At 43.1% G+C, this 17851-nt stretch overlaps 1 protein-coding gene across 1 annotated transcript in view; it reads right to left on the bottom strand.

Moving 5' to 3' along the window:
- The window catches only part of CUL2 (cullin 2), a 419462-nt gene that overhangs the window by 323355 nt on the left and 78256 nt on the right, over positions 1-17851 (bottom strand). The gene's annotated exons all lie outside the window — the stretch shown is intronic.

The raw sequence follows: 17851 nt of genomic DNA, 5'->3' as shown, positions 1-17851 counted from the left end.
TGAGAACTGCAAAAAGGTGTCTATGCTTTTTAGCTGTGAGCTTAGACGAGGCAACAATATTTTGCTGAAGACCTGAGCCACTGATTGTATCATAGTTTGTTTCTAATGTTTTGCCACCAAAATCCGAGCCGCTGTATAAACATGAGATAAGAATTAGTGGAGTTCCTTCTTGAGTCCCGGCTGCCTTATATTCAATAGGCAGGTGTCCGGTTTAACGGTGGGAAGCCCTGGGATGCACTGAAGGAGTTGAGAATGGAGAGCAGACCAAAAGTTGTAAATCTTGGGACATGTCCACCATATGTGCCAAAAGGTGCCTAGCCCCCCGCATTGGCATCAGCAAGCCGCTGATCCCGTCTTAAAGATTTGTGACAATCTACGTGGGGTAAGGTACCATTGGTATAGCATCTTATATCTATTTTCCACCAAAAGTATGGCAACTGAGATTCTCAACAGGTGTTTAAATATTTTTACCCGCTATGATTATTCAAAGGTAGACGATAACATTGATTCCCACTTTTTGGATAGTAGTGGTTGAGAGCTATGTAACAAAGCTTGATAGATTCTGGAGATCCCTTCTCTGCCAATACCTGAACGCAGTGCACATTCAAGTTCTGTTTCTGCCAGCATTAACTCTGATTTAGTTCTACGTAGAATGAAGTCTTTTATTTGCATGTAATGATAAAAGTCTCTAATAGACCATATTCATCTTTCAATGTTTCAAAGGTAATACATTCCCCCTCCTCCCAGAGTTGACCCAGCTCACAGAGGGAGGATCCCACCTACCTTTGACTAGCATCATTTTATAAATACATTTTAATACCTGATCTGTTTTCCAAACATAGATATGGTTTCAATCACTTTAATAAAACTATTTAGTTTAAACCAAAATACATTCAACAACAACGACTTACAAAAAAATCTACTTTTAAAGCTCTGTTACCGGAATTTATTGCTAGTGTAAATATTTCCTCAACAAGTAAAATTACATAATGTGAAGTAAATGTTTCCCCAATAAATAGCAAACACTAAGGACTCAATGGGGAAATTTGGATTTACCTGTTAATTTCCTTCCCTTGAGTCCTGCCAAACCAATCCAGACGAGTAGGTCATGTCCTCCTGGCAGCAGATGGAGCCACAGAAAAGCAGTTTAGAACTGATTTCACTCGCCTTATACAGGGCTGGTGAAGCCTTCAGCTCCTTAGTATCCTGTATCAAAGCTAAGACGACTGAAGGCAATTCTTTTGTTTTGAGTTTCCAACTCACCCCCAAAGTCAAACCCAAAGAAGTCAAAATCATCAGTTCACGGTCACTAAATCAGAAATGAGAATTCCATACACCAAGGAAATAGCTATCTTCAGAGTGGGCCACAACATCCTCTTTTTTAGCTTTCTGAATTTGTCAGACTGAGAACCCTTGACTGCCATTGTTTCCAAGGATGACTTCTGGACTGGTCTGGCAGGACTCAAGAAAATTAATAGGTAAGTCCAAATTTTCCCTTCCTTGTCATCCATGCAAAACGAGTCCAGATTAATGGAATGCACCAAAGCTCTACCTAGACCAGATGGGAAGGAAGCCACAAAGCTTACAGAACTCCTACACTCTAGACATCACAACCTTCAGACCTGCACACTGACACTGAGGCAGAGAAGTGGTGCAAGAGAGATAAGGGAACTGTCCTCCAGTATCCTCTGGAAGACAGTCCAACACTGCCTACAAGCATTCTTGTGCTATGATTGAGTGGTTTAGCTAGTTCTCCAGGACTTAACGCTTGTAGGTTTAGAATAAGGTGATTTTTTAAAATAATGGATCAGATTAGTATAGGATGGTCAAGCTAGAAGAGTATTGCTCACTCAGTTAATGGGGGTGGGTGGTGCTTTATTTGTAATCTTGTTTAAATATGTGACTATTCTATTTTATATGCTTTTAGTTATTATTGTAAACAATGGTTGTGCTATGCAATATATAAAGTAAATCAACAAATAATCATCTCCTCAACTCTTCCTTCAATCAATGCCTTCAAGACCACTGTACTTTATTAGGACACATCAATAGAAAAATAATTTAAAAAGACCAGTCCCAAAATTTAGGACCTGGGCACTTACAAACATCACAAACCTGACCAACAGTTGACTTATCAGAAGACAGAAAGCCTGATTCTGTCAGAACAAAACACTACCTTCAGAAGAAAGAGAGCGAAAGGCACAGAGATACATAGTAAAAAATGGCAGATAAATACCTGTATGGCCCATCCAGTCTTCCCAACAAAGCGGCCAGAGTTGTACCTAGTGATCTGTGCAGGCTACATCCCTCTATGCCCTGTGCTAAGATTATTTAAGTTTTGTTTTTATTCCATCCTCTTTCTAAATAAGGATCCTCTGGGTTTATCCCACACGAATCAAAAAGATATTTATAGATATTTAACAAATAACAATGTTTTAACAATTTACAGATTTTTTTTTTAATTTACAAGGGTAAACTTTATTAAGGTTATGAGATAAAATACAAAAAAGAACAAATGTAGGACAATGAGTATAAATCCCATACCAAGGACCAAAAGGAAAGATACTTACAGTACTCTTAAATTTTGAAAAGTTTTATATTCATGAGTAACCCCCAACTCTCACCCAAAAGCAAAACAGGAAACCTCTTCCAAACCCCACAACCACCACCACACCACCAGACTACACACCTCCCTCCCCCTGAGAAAAATAATGAGAAGTAAGGGTCAAAACATACTAATGACCTAATGTAATAAAGAGCAGTCATATATTTTCTCACTTGGACAAAACCCGTCTTAATCAGCTACAAGTCTCTCCATCTCACAAATATACCAGAGCATGATATACTATTTGATCAATGGTGGACAACAGGGTTGCTTCCCAGCTCATGCAATCACAAGACAAGCAGCACTGAAGCACTGCTTAGCAAACAGACGACCATCTCTCTTGATTCCTGGGAGAGGTTTATTGAAGACAAAAACTGCAGGAATCGCATGCTCAAGCCACCGCTGCATACGAGCTTGGACAGATTTCTAAAAAGCAATCACCGTTCAACAAGTCCACCAGATACAACCCATTCTGTGCTCACCATAATTATGCCAGCAATGCAGCAAGACCGTAGCATACATATGAGAAGACGTACCGGAGTCGAGTACTAGCAATAAAGAACTTGTACAATTCTCTTGAATGTTCATAGTATTAGAGGTTTTAACTGATGCAGCTTCCATGAAGGACCAGTCAGCTGCTTCATATCTCACATCAAATTCAAGCTCTTATCTCTGGCGATGAAGTAACACAGGAGGCAAAGCATCTCGAAGCTGACAACAGAGACAAGATATAAGAAATTTTGTTCTGTGTAAGTCCTCACAGACCCCCTTCAAGGAAAGCGTCTCATCACCAAGTAACTTTGCTTTCAACTTCCAAGAAGTAAAAAAAAGTGAAGTTGTTGATGAAAGGCAAGAAAGTCACTGGGCAGCAAATGATATGACCGAGACAGTTCTGCAAATTTAAGAAATCTATTATCATCCACCAACTGTCCCCAGCATTTCAAGCCATTCTGCTTTCACCTAGTAAAAACAGAGGGGACACAGCCCCAGGAAAACAATGGGTTGTAAGCAACAGGAGAAATTTTAGCATGATGGAAATCTTTTACCATACCCATTTTATCCCACTAAGATAGTGTTTAAGATAAGACACAAAGCCCAGTGGCAGACTTCATTAACTCTGGGTCCCCTTGGATTCGGTACTGGGACTCAATTTTTTTGGGAATGTGGGGAGTAGTTAATGGCTTCACCCAGTTCGTCAACAATGTCTGCCTAAGGACATTATGAAGAGAAACTGTGGTGGATTCCTTAGGTGGAGATGGATAGTCCAGGACCTCGAACATCTCAGCCCTGGGCTCATCCACCGTCTCCACAGGGAAGGGAATAGCCATAGACATTTCCCGGACAAATGAAGAGAAGGAAAGACTCTCCGGGGGAGAAAGCTCTCTCTCAGGTGAGGGAGTAGGATCGGAAGGCAGACCACAGGACTCCTCATCCGAGAAATACCTGGTGTCCTGCTCCGCTTCCCACAAGTCCTCTCCATCGGTATCGGACATGAGTTGGTGAACCTCGGTCCGAAGTCGGGCCCGTCTCGACGCCGAGGAACGACATCCTTCGTGACGGTGTCGAGAGGAAGACCCCCGAGCCGCATGTGACGAAGCTTCCTCCAGCGACGTCGGCAGGGAGTCAACCTGGGTGTTGGCCAATACCGGTCGGAGACCTCACCACAGGCGACGAACCAACCGCTGCCTCCCTCAACGGTACTGACGGCGCAAGCACCTGTAGTACCGGAACAGACGGTACCAACGGCGCAAGCACCAAAGGTACCGGAGATGGTCGCAACAGCTCTCCCAGAATCTCTGGGAGTACGGCCCGGAGGCTCTCATTCAGAGTAGCTGTAGAGAAAGGCAAAGGAGCCGGTACAGGTGACGACGACAGAACCTGTCTGGGGCTCAGAGTCGGTACGGGGCTGTCCTGGGTAGAGCGCACCGACACCTCCTGAATGGAGGGCGAGCGATCCTCCCGGCGTTGGCACTTTTCGGGTGCCGAAGTCCATGGCATCCCGGAGCTCTCGGTACCGTGGCGGAAAGGTGACCGATGGTGATGCTTCTTAGCCTTCACTCGAAGCACGCCAACGGTACCCTCCGGTACCGAAGAGGAAGACGTGGAATCCACACGCCTCCTCAGGGCCGGGTCCGAAGAAGATCGATCCCGGGGGGGCCTGTAGAACAGGAGTTCTCGAGGCAGGTGGAGACCCGTTCAATGGCTCACTGCCACCAGCATGGGACCTATGGACAGCCCTTACCTGCACTCCGGACGTCGATGCAGTCTCCAGTACCGACATCGATACCGGCGATGACCTCGATACCGCCGACTCTGTCGATACCGAAGGACCGGACCTGGCTCCGAACAAAATGTTCCACTGAGCCAATCTCGCCGCCTGAGTCCTCTTTTTCAATTGGAGGCACAAAGTACAGGCGTTGGGACAATGACAAGCTCCAAAACACTGAAGACCCGAAACGTGTCTGTCAGTGAGCGAGATTGTCCGGTTGCACGACGTGCACTTTTTAAAGCCGCTGGTAGGCTTCGCGGACATGGGCGGAAAAATCACGCTGTCGAGGTCGAACGCGATGGTGTCGGAAAAAAAGGACACCAAAAAAAGGGGTCCCGCATGGGCGGCCCAAAATGGCCGCCAACGAAAAAGAAAGAAAACTTACAGGAGCAAAGTTCTACGAAAATAATAGGAAAAACTCTTCTTTTTTTTTTAAACAGAAGATCGTGGAAGCGAAAAGAGCCAAAAAACCGGCGAAAAAAACTCACGGGGAGTCCGTAAAACCGCAGAGAGGGGTCTCTGGGGCAGAGAACAGCAGCGAAGCAGCGTCCCGAGCCACGGAAAAAACAAGACTGAGGAGCACGCTCACGTTCGGGCGGGAAGACGGTCGCGCATGCGCGATACGCACGAGAGCACGAGGCTAGCAAACTCTTTGTTGCTAGGGAGAATTCCGGTTCTGGGGCTGCCGTCGATGTCACCCATCAGTGAGAACAAGCAGCCTGCTTGTCCTCGGAGAATCAAGAATTCAAAGAACTCCTTCATCTCTGCGACCTTGACCTCCCTCCCATACAACCTACTCACAACAAAGGTCACTCACTAGACATCATCTCTTACAAATTCTCAACAAACCAGAACATCCACATTTCTGATATTAAGTGGTCCACCACCCCCCGGTCAGACCATCATAAAGCAACTCTATCCCTATTATGGCAGAAAAAAGGTCAGCTTATTAAACAAGACCCAATAACAATCACCACTAGAGGACAGATCGACAAGGAAAGGTTTTGGCAACAAATATATAACAACAATTGGTCTACACAACCTAACTCAAATCACTTCCTCACTGAATGGGACAACAAATGCAAAACTATACTAGATGAAATAGCCCCATTACGTACAAAAACCCTACACAGACGCAACCTCACACCATGGTTCAATGACATACTAAAAACCCTAAAATCACAAACCAGGAAACTAGAAAAGGCATGGAACAAAACCAGAGATACACACACCTACAATGCATGGAAACAGTCACACAGGAAATACAAAAATGCCATCAAACAAGCAAAAAGATCCTACTACACACGAACAATTCTAACCAGCGGTACAGACATAAAAAAACAATACCAACTCATAAATAATCTTATTAATACCAACCCAGTCACATCATCCTCCACAAACTGCCCATCGGCTGACCAGCTGGCAAATTACTTCAATAACAAAATCACCAATCTTTGCAGCACAATTCCACAAGACTGTACTAACATTGATTCCTTTCTCGACGAACTGAACCTCTATGGAGATGAAATTCCAGCCGACCATTCATGGACAAACTTCACCCTCCTTACACGAAAGAAGTCTCTGTGGGACTCACCAAACTTTCCAAATCTCACTGCCATCTCAACCCATGCCCCAACTACTTAATGAAAAATGCCCCAGAACGCTTTATCATAGATCTCACCTTCCAGCTAAACCTTCTGCTACAGCAAGGTTCATTCCCCACTGAACATGGCAAGATACTGCTTACACCAATACCAAAAAATCCTAAGAAACCAGCGAGCGATGTCACCAACTACCGCCCCATCGCCTCCATTCCTCTACTAATTAAATTGATGGAAAACAGGATGACCTCTCAAATCAACGACTACATACAAAAATTCTCCATTCTACATGAGTCACAATTGGGCTTCCGTTCAGCCCACAACACAGAAACTGTCCTACTCACCCTAATATCCAAATTCAGACAAGAAACTGCATTTGGAAACAGTATCCTCCTTCTACAATTCGACTTATCCAGTGCATTTGACATGGTAGATCACAACATACTAACCAAACTATTGGACAAACTTGGAATCGGCGGTAACATTATTAACTGGATAAAAGGATTCATCACCTCAAGATCCTATCAAATTAAATCACCCACTGATATCTCATCCCCCTGGTCACCTATCTGCGCAGCACCTCAAGGATCCCCTTTATCGCCGATACTCTTCAATCTAATGATGATCCCACTAGCCAAAGCCCTATTCAGACATGATCTAAACCCTTTCATCTATGCTGATGATGTTACTATATTCATTCCTCTTTAAATCAAACCTAACAGAAATCTCTGATAGAATATCCATGGGCATGAACATTTTAACCTCCTGGGCCAACGCCTTTAGAATGAAATTGAACAAAGAAAAAACACAGTGCCTAATCCTTTCATCTCAGCACTCCACAATTCCCCCATCTAATCTCACCATCTCTGGCACTACAATCCCCATTTCTGAAAACCTGAAAATCCTTGGAGTGACACTAGACAGCCACCTCTCTCTCGACAATCACGCCACATCCACCACAAAGAAAATGTTCACAATGATGTGGATATTGAAACGCGTAAAACCATATCTACCCCAGAAAACATTCCAGAATTTAGTGCAATCCACGGTACTTACCCATGCTGATTACTGCAACAGTATTTTCTTAGGCTGCAAAGCCTATATCCTAAAAAAAACTTCAGACCGCCCAAAATACAGCAGCAAGACTCATCTTTTGCAGATCACCTGTTGAGAGTGCAACTCCTCTCCGTGCAAGACTGCACTGGCTCCCAATCAAAGAACGTATCAATTTCAAAGCCTAGACTTTAATCCACAAGATAATACACGGAGAATCTCCAAATTATATGATAAATCTGGTCGACCTTCCAGCAAGAAACATGTCTGTATCCTCACGAAAGTACCTCAACCTGCACTACCCCAGCTGTAAAGGTCTCAAGTATAAAACGTATTATGAATCCAAGTTCTCCTTCCTGGGCAGCCGTCTATGGAACGCTCTCCCTAGACCTATCCGAGCAATCCATGACCACCTACCATTCAGAAAAGCACTAAAAACCCATCTATTCAAACAAGCCTACTCAAAAGACCCAGATTAATCTCATGAAACCATCTACTTTACATATACTGAAGAGAAAACAACATTGACCCAGAATCTATCTCCCACCTTACCCTCCTCTCTCTATCACCTGTCTCTACCTACCTACCCATCCATTTACAACCCATCCATCCTTCTATTATGTTATACTTAATTTCCTACTTTACATAACAAAATTCTGTGTTACCTATTACTATGTAAGCCACATTGAGCCTGCTTTTAGTGGGAAAGTGCGGGATACAAATATAATAAATAAATAAATGGTCATTATTCTCAATGGAGATGAGTAGTTAGTGGGGTTCCCCAGGGGTCTGTGCTCGGACCGCTGCTTTTAACATCTTTATAAATGACCTAGAGATGGGAGTAACTAGTGAGGTAATTAAATTTGCTGATGACACAAAGTTATTCAAAGTCATTAAATCGCGGGAGGATTGTGAAAAATTACAAAAGGACCTTACGAGACTGGGAGACTGAGCGTCTAAATGGCAGATGACATTTAATGTGAGCAAGTGCAAAGTGATGCATGTGGGAAAGAGGAAGCCGAATTATAGCTATGTCATGCAAGGTTCCACGTTAGGAGTAACGGACCAAGAAAGGGATCTAGGTGTCGTCGTTGATGATACTTTGAAACCTTCTGCTCAGTGTGCTGCTGCGGCTAAGAAAGCAAATAGAATTTTAGGTATTATTAGGAAAGGAATGGAAAAAAATGAGGATGTTATAATGCCTTTGTATCACTCCATGGTGCGACTGCACCTCGAATATTGTGTTCAATTCTGGTCGCCGTATCTCAAAAAAGATATAGTAGAATTAGAAAAGGTGCAGAGAAGGGCAACGAAAATGATAAAGAGATTGGGACAACTTCCCTATGAGGAAAGGCTAAAGTGGCTAGGGTTCTTCAGCTTGGAGAAAAGGCGGCTGAGGGAAGATATGATAGAGGTCTATAAAATAATGAGTGGAGTTGAATGGGTAGATGTGAAGCGTCTGTTCACACTTTCCAAAAATACTAGGACTAGGGGGCGTGCGAGGAAGCTACAATGTAGTAAATTTAAAACGAATCGGAGAAAATCTCTCTTCACTCAACATGTAATTAAACTCTGGAATTCATTGCCAGAGAATGTGGTAAAGGCAGTTAGCTTAGCAGACTTTTAAAAAGGTGTGGACGGCTTCCTAAAGGAAAAGTCCATAGACTGTTATTAAATGGACTTGGGGAAAATCCACTATTTCTGGGATAAACAGTATAAAATGTTTTGTACTTTTTGGGATCTTGCCAGGTATTTGTAATCTGGATTGGCCACTGTTGGAAACAGGATGCTGGGCTTGATGGACCTTTGGTCTTTCCCAGTATGGCAATACTTATGTACTTATGCAAAGGGAAACGCTCAGCGATATTTCAGGTCATTAGCAGTAAGAACCTCCAGAACAGGCTTCATCAGCCTATGCTGTTGCAGGGTATAGACAGAAAGATGTATACCACAGTGTTACTGAAAGTTAATCCAGACTTTTGCCTGGCAAGTTAAAATATACATTCCTAGTCAGGAAATTTAGACAAGCAAACAATATCCATGGGCTTATTGTTCAAGGGCTTCCACAGGGCCTGATGCGCCCATTGAATATCAGGGATAACACACTCTGACTCGCCTTCCAGAAGCTGAGTACACAGCATTCGCACCAGATGAGTAACACAGTTATAGTTTATTTATACTTGCTAGACCGCTCTGTCTGGGTTGGGCAGTCTACAATAATTAGAAAAGGAAAGGAACTCCATTAAAAACAGTAGACAGTAACACAGAGAATTAAAAGAAAGAATACCAGTAAAGGAGAAGGGGGTGGGGAAGGAGATATAAACATGGAATTAAAAAGGGGGAAACCAAGGAAAGAGAAGGGGAGTACAGTTAACAAAACAGCAGCTGGTGGTCCCAGTCAACCTACTCCTCCAAAAGGCTGTCTAAAAAGCCAGGTCTTTAACTCAGCTTTCAAATTCTTAAATGAGAGATTACTGCGAAGTGAGAGAAGAAGATTATTCTAGGTTTCAGGTGAAAGGAAGAAAAACGCACCGTGCTTGGTTGACTCAAAATGGGGGGGACTTGGGAGGACAAGACTGTAGTTGTTCAAGGAACGGAGGGCTCTGGCAGGTGAGCAGGAAATCATGAGTCAAGATAGATACGGTTCTTCCTTCTACCACAGCTCTCTATATCATCCAGTTTGTATTGCAATTCATCGAGCTGAGAGGCAAAGTTGTCACCCCATTCACACATATGTGCAATGGAGTCGGCCTGCTCCTCTGCACGTTCCTCAAGGTCCTCAACTTGGGCTCCAAACTCCTTAAAGTCACCATGCAAATTATCAATTCTATCCAAAGTATCATTTTTCATCACACTAAGATCTTTACGAACTTCTGCCAGGTAGTACTTGAAGCCATGGTCTCAAAGGGCCTGCTTACCAGCACCTGTGCATGTACCCCAGAACAGGCAGAATCAGACTCAGAGTCCAAATCAGGTATCAGGGAAGCACAGCGCAAAGGAGCCTTATTCGTACGTCGAGTCACCTCCCCGCTGTCTCTTCCTGAGTTTAGATTTCTGGGACACATTCCACTGAAGCAGAGATTCTAGGCCAAGTTCGAGGATGATTCATGCTGTCATGGGAGCCAATGGTAGCAAATGACAATGGATGAGTCAGGAGCCTGCCATTTCAGCTTATGACATCACCAGAAGTCAACAATTTACAGAATTTTAAACATACTCCTGCTTCATAGTCAATGGAAGAGAGTTCTGGGATTGAGGGGCAACCCCTTATAATATCCTTCTACGTGCAGATACTAGTTTAAAAAGTTTAGTGGCTGGAAACTCAATTTTACTGAAATGAGAATTGCGATGAGTAGCTCAATTATCAGCTTCATCTAACAAACCAAATAACAAGGGTCAATCCACTTAGAATTTTAAACATTATATAAAGAGCTTTAACCTCAATTCTAGCAGCAACTGGTTGCTAGTGTAATTGTCTCAAAGGGATAAGCCTAGTAAATTTTGATTTAAATTGCATAGGTTTTGCAGCCACATTCTATAACAAGTGGAGGAGTGGCCTAGTGGTTAGGGTGGTGGACTTTGGTCCTGGGGAACTGAGGAACTGAGTTCGATTCCCACTTCAAGCACAGGCAGCTCCTTGTGACTCTGGGCAAGTCACTTAACCCTCCACTGCCTGCCGCATTGAGCCTGCCATGAGTGGGAATGCGCGGGGTACAAATGTAACAAAATAAAAAAATTTGAAAACTCTTCAAAACTTTCTTATAAAGTCCTAAGACAGAACTCCAGCTGCTGTTGTCTGCCTCTGGTGACCACTACCACTCTCCTGGCCGCATATTGTCTGATCCAGTTTACCATCTCGGGTCCCATCCCTAAGCCATTCAGTTTATTTATAAGCCTCCTATGAAGAACAGTATCAAAGGTTTGCTGAAATCCAAGAAGACTACATCCAGTATATGCCCTTGATCCAGTTCTCTGGTCACCCAAAGAAATTAAATTTGTTTGACAAAATTGGACTTTAGTAAAGCTATGTTGCCTTGGATCTTTTAACTCAAGGGTCCATAAATATACGTCTATCTTTTCCTTCAGCAGTGTCTCCATTACCTTTCCCACCACTGAGGTAAGACTCATCAGTCTGTGGTTTCCCATCTCTTTTCTGTTACCACCTTTGCTAAGATAGACCACATCAGCCTTTCTCCAATCCCATGGTACTTCTCCAGTCTTCAAGGACCTATTAAACACATCCTTTAGAGGGAAAGCCAAAATCTCTGTAAGCTCCCTCAATATCCTGGGATGTAACTCATCAGGTTCCATGGGCTTTGTACACCTTAAGTTTTCTTCCATGAACAGAGTGGTATCTGCGCTAGAAAGCTGCATGGAGACAGAAATCTAACCCGTCTCCATTCATCCCCACTTAAATCTAACTCATCCTCGCCTGTCCCCGATGGAATCTTAACTGTCCCCACAAGAAATTAATGGTACCTAAAAAAATTCTGGTTGGTTCTCTCTCTGGGTTCGAGCCACAGCATTGCAGGAAAGGAAGGAACGAAGTTGGAACTTGGCACACTCTGGTGTGCACATGTAAGACTCATCTCTGATTCGCTGGCACTGTGGGATGAGAGGCCACCATATGAATGCGCCAGTAGGTCGTGTCCTCTGATGCTCGTGCCTATGCAATAAGCCCAAGAGCACAGAGGTTTAATGGAAGACTTTTCACATCTGTGCTGTTAAAGCAAGGAGGGGGAGGAGGTGGCACTCAAAGTACTTGGTAGGTGAGAGGCTGGCACAGGTGCAGCTTACACTTCCCCAAAGGAACCCCGCAGCCCTTGAGGGGATTCCTGCAAACCCCGTTCTTGTGCAGGTTGCGCTATCCCCATAACTTTGTCAGACATCTGTGAACCTTTGCTGGGTTTTTCTTCCACGAATACTGAACAGAAGTAATTGTTCAATAATTCCACCTTTTTCTCATCTGACTACACACTGACCATCAGTGAGAGCCTCTTAATTCCACTTCTGGGCTTCATCTCACCAATATACTTGAAAAAAAGTTTTGTCACCTTGCTTTACATCTTCTGCCATTTTTTCTTCAGCCCATATGAGCTCATTAAAGACAAAGAGAATACCTGCATATAATACATATAAATCGGTTTGGTTGTACCACAGAAAGGCGGTATATCAAATCCATGAACCCTTTTGTTTACACAAGGTTTGGAGCCTAGTGAAGCTGGTTGTGCATTGTAGCCTCTCATCTTCCTTCCCGTAACAGGTAGAACTTCTGAAAATGCTACAGTATTCCAAGTTTTCTATCAAATAGTATGTCCAGGCGGCTTACAATCTAAAATTTCTTTAAAAAGGGAGAGTGAGTAAGAAGACGAGGCTAAGAGAGGGGAGGGTAGAACTACAATTTTGACAGGACAGAAGAAGAGGTGATGGGAGAGAAGGGGTCTATCTAGTCTGTCAGATTCATCTATCGGGTTCATCCTTCATGGACAGCAAAAGAGTATACATAGAAAAAAAAGAAAGGTTTTGATTTAAAATTTTAGAGAGACATCTGATAATGAAGGGGTTGTGGTAATTTATTCCATTGTTTGGGGCCTTGGACTGAAAAGATCGCTTTCCTGGTGTGCTCGTAAATGACTTCTCAAAATGATGGTACTAACACTAAGGGTTTAATTCTGTCTCCCAAAATTTGAAAGTCTCTTTGTATTGCAGAGTTGCTATTTCTAATCAGTTCATTTGTTCCCAAATGGATAATATCAGTTGTAGACCAACCTCTGCCCTAAGACAGAATGTGACCATTAACTCATCTCCAGTGCGGCCAGATTTGATCATATCACTCCATTGTTGAAGACTGAGCACTGGTTGCCTATTCAGTGTCATATACAACATAAACTTCTTACGCTGATATATACGATTTAATCTTCTGGTATACTGACCTTCTTATCTCATAGAAACATGATGGCAGATAAAGGTCAAATGGCCCATCCAGTCTGCCCATCCTCTGTAACCCCTAACTCTTCCTTTTCCTAAGCGATCCCACGTGCTTATCCCATGCCTTTTTAGATTTTGACAAAGTCCTTGACTCCACAACCTCCACCGAGAGGCCATTCCATGCTTCTACCACGCTTTCTGTGAAATAATACTTTCTTAGATTACTCCTAAGACTATTCCCTCTTAACTTCATCGTATGCCCCCTCATTCCAGAGCTTTCCTTCAGCTGAAAAAGGCTCACTTTCTGTACATTAATACCCTTGAGAAATTTAAAAGTCTCTATCATATCTCCTCTCTCTCTGTCATGTTGAGGTTCATATTTTTTGTGTTCAAGACCGCTTACTAATTTTGTAGCCGCCCTCTTGACCGACTCCATCCTGTTTATATCTTTTCGTAGGTGCGGTCTCCAGAACTGCACATAGTACTCTAATTGGGGCCTCACCAGAGACTTATACAATGGCACTATCACCTCCTTTTTCTTGCTGGTCATTCCTCTTTTTATGCACCCAAGAATCCTTCTACCTTTGACCGTAGCTTTTTCTACCTGTTTGGAAGCTTTAAGGTCATCAGATACAATCACCCCCAAGTCCCGCTCTTCCTTCGCACACTGAAGCACTTCAGCCCCTATCTGTTCCCTCGGATTCTTGCGACCCAAGTGCATGACCCTGCATTTCTTAGCTTTAAATCTTAGTTGCCAAATATCGGTCCCTTCCTCCAGCTTCGCTATGGTCCTTCCTCATGTCATTCACACCCTTCAGGGTGTCCATCCTGTTGCAGAGTTTAATATCAACCGTAAAGAGACAAACCTTAACATAGAGCCCTTCCGAAATATCGCTCACAAAGACGTTAAAAAGAGACGGCATAAGGACCAATCCCTGCGGTACTCCACTGACAACATCCCTTTCTTCAGAGCAAGTCTATTTACCACTACCCTCTGTCTCCTTCCATTCAAACCAATTTCCAACCCAATCAGTTACTCTAGGTCCCATACCGAGGGCACTCAATTTATCAGTCACCTGTGCGGAACCATGCCAAAGGCTTTGCTAAAATCCAAGTATAGCACATCAAGTGCCCCTCCCATGTCCAACTGTTTGGTCACCCAGTCGAAGAAGTCAGTCACATTCGTCTGACACAACCTGCCACTAGTGAAGCCATGCTGCCTCGGGTCCTGCATTCCATTCAGTTTGAGAAATCTCACAATCCTCCGCTTTAGTAGCATTTCCATTAGCTTACTCACCACCGAGGTCACACTGACAGGTCTGTAATTCCCAACCCCCTCCTTACTTCCACTCTTGTGCAAAGAAACCACATTCGCCCATCTCCAGTCCTCCGGGACCACTCCAGTTTCTAAAGAAGCACTAAAGAGGTCAGTCAGCAGAGCCGCCATTATCTCTCCAAGTTCCTTGAGCAATTAATGCCCTCCTCAATTAATGCCCTATGCTACTGCCCACCCCCTTCATTCTCTCCAACAGAATTTGCTTCACATCCCTTTATTCCATTCTCTTTTTCACACTAAGTTTAGAGACTCCATGTTCTCGGTGGCTGGACCCACCCTTTGGAATAAGCTCCATTTGGCTCTTCGTTTGGAGTCTGCCTTTAAGAAATGTAGGGAACACTTGAAGACTCACCTTTTCTGTGAGGATTACGGTGGTTGACACATCTTTGATGCCCTGAGGCTTAACAATGTAGAGGTGTAATGCGCTGCGGTTGCAGCGTGGTTTTTTGCTTTCTTCCCTTTCTCTGTCTTGTTTTAATTGTATTTCTTTCCTGATTATTCCTTTCTATTATAATTATTAGATGTTGTAAACCACTTAGATGGTTTGCCCTTAAGCATTATAACAAATAAAAAGAAACTTGAAACCTAAGAGATCCTACCCTGCGACGCATGAGAGGAAGGGAGGATTGTGCGCTTAAGACTAAACCCAGTCCTGAATGTTCTACTCCCTAGAAAAGGATTATCCCATCTGCAAGAGTAGCAAAGGAGCTTCTGTGCCTGTGTCTGAGAGACAGCCTCTGTCCTCAGAGAGATGCGAGTTTATCTTTGGCCCCCACTAATACAATTCCTCTTTCCACTACACCATTTCCAAGCATGTCCCCTGGCACATCTGATGTTCCTTGCAGTTTCTTATCTACCTTCACCCCTCTCGCATCTACTGCTCTCGGTAAAAGCGTAGCCACATTGAACCTGACCCTCTCTTATGTATCCTCTTCCCAACGTACCTCCTTAAACTAAATTGTTGAACCTCTTTTGCCCTATCTTGTTTCCATGATTTCCTCAAGGGTCTCCACTGGTTTGGTTTCTAATATGTGGAAACAGTCTATTCTCTCACATTTCAAAAATGTTAAATCTGATCTGTTTTCTCTCACCAACTACTATCCCATTTCTAAACTTCCTTTCATAGCAAAGATAATGGAAAAACTGGTGGCTAATCAACTGTCGGATTATCTTACAAAAATCAGTGCTTTACATCCATGCCAGACTGGCTTTCATGAGCATCACTCAATTGAACGTATCTTACTTGTAATAACAGAAACATTAGGATCAAGTATTTTATACCACATTCATTGATGAATTGATGTTTGAGTGTGACTGTTGGACAAACCAGATGGACCATTAACTACTATATTATGTAGAACCAATCTGAACTTTCATATCACTTGATTTATCTGCAGTGTTTTATTTTGTTAATCACCCCATTCTACTGCAGTGCTCATCTGTCCTTAACATTACTTACTGGTCCTGTGTTTTCTTGGTTCTGATCCTATCTCCATCACAGAACATTCTGAGTTTCTTGGTAGAAGATGCCCTCTTCCACCTTCAGTTTGACTTTGTGCCCCCTGCGCCCCCAAGATTCTATTCTTGGACCCATGCTGTTTAATATCTATTTGGCTCCACTTGCTGATTTGCTTCAATCTCTTCAATTTTTATTCAAGATGGTATCCAGCTTCTCTATGCCTTTGATAACTACTCTATACAGGCAACAGCTTCATTGCTCTCTAAGCTTGATCTTATCTCTGATTGGTTATCAGCAAATGACCTTACAATTAACACTACAAAATCTGAGTCTACAGTCTTTCTTGAAGTTCTTTTTTCACTCCATCTTTTCCTCTGAGAATCAAGGATGCTATTCCCTTGAAAGACTGTAATCAAGGTCCTTGGGATTCTCTTTGCCAAGGACTACCTTGTTTTAAAAAACAGATTTTATCATAGGCAAATAAGGAACCTTCATTCAAGTCTTCATCTCTCTTACATGCTCTTATTCTATCTTTAAGTTTGTTAAAATTGGATTGTTAGAAATCTTTTACATCGTGGTCTGGTCTCTGGTACTCTTCAGTGCCTCCAACTAGTGCAGAATACTTTGATCAAGTTTTCTTTGAATAAAAATAAATTTGACCAGCTTATATCTTTGTTATTTGGTAAACAATAACTGCCTATAATCTACCTAATACCTTTTTAAGATTCTGGTGATTGTCTATCAAGTTTATCACCTTGGGCTCCTAAAATTTCTCTCTTGTGATACCTTATCAGCCTCTGCGTGCTCTCTGGTCTTCTCAGAAATTATTGCTTACTAACCTGACTCATCATCAGATTAGGCTTGACTACACAAGCTCCCACCCTTTTGAAGTCCTTGTCCCTGGATATTTGCTTACAGCCTATGCTCAAAGTTTTAAAACCTTCTCTGAAAAGCTACTTTTTTTTCTAAGGTTTTTGCCGATTGTGTATAATTTGCCTCGGTACCAGTCTCTTTTCCCATCCCTTATTCATCCTCTGGTGCTTTCCTAAATGAACTACATGCACTGAAGGCTTTTTTTTTTATGGATGCTTTTTTTCCTCTTCCAAAAAACTGCAGCCACAATCCCCACAAGGATCAGAGGGTGACACGACAAGGAGAGGGACCCGGCAACACTGGTCTCTGTGGACCAACCTCTGCCAATCCAAGCCCTCTGTTCCAAAGAGGGTGGGTGGGTGGGGGAATCAGCCCCAAAAGACTGTTGCCTAAAGTGTCTCCCAGGCTCAGTCTATGCTCTATCAGAACTCTGTGCCTACAGCCTTCCAAAGAGCAGCATATTCCTAGTTGCTGCACCACGCCACATCTGCACCATCTGCTGGGACCACAGAAATACTGAGGAACTGAGGGCAACCCTAGCCCCCTATAAGGGGAGTAAGGTCAGTTCTCAGCTATTTTCCTCTGGTTCCATCTGCTGGCAAGATAACATGACCCACTCATCCAGACTGGTCTGGCATGGATGATAAAGAAATATATATTTTTATTAATTTCTCTGATCAAGGTTCATGAACTGTCAAGGACAACACAGAGATGGATTTTACAACAA

The sequence above is a fragment of the Microcaecilia unicolor genome, chromosome 1, assembly GCF_901765095.1.
Source record: "Microcaecilia unicolor chromosome 1, aMicUni1.1, whole genome shotgun sequence".
In the NCBI taxonomy this organism is placed as follows: Eukaryota; Metazoa; Chordata; class Amphibia; order Gymnophiona; family Siphonopidae; genus Microcaecilia; species Microcaecilia unicolor.
The sequence above is the reverse complement of the archived record's forward strand: the minus strand, read 5'-3'. Positions and strand labels throughout refer to the sequence as shown.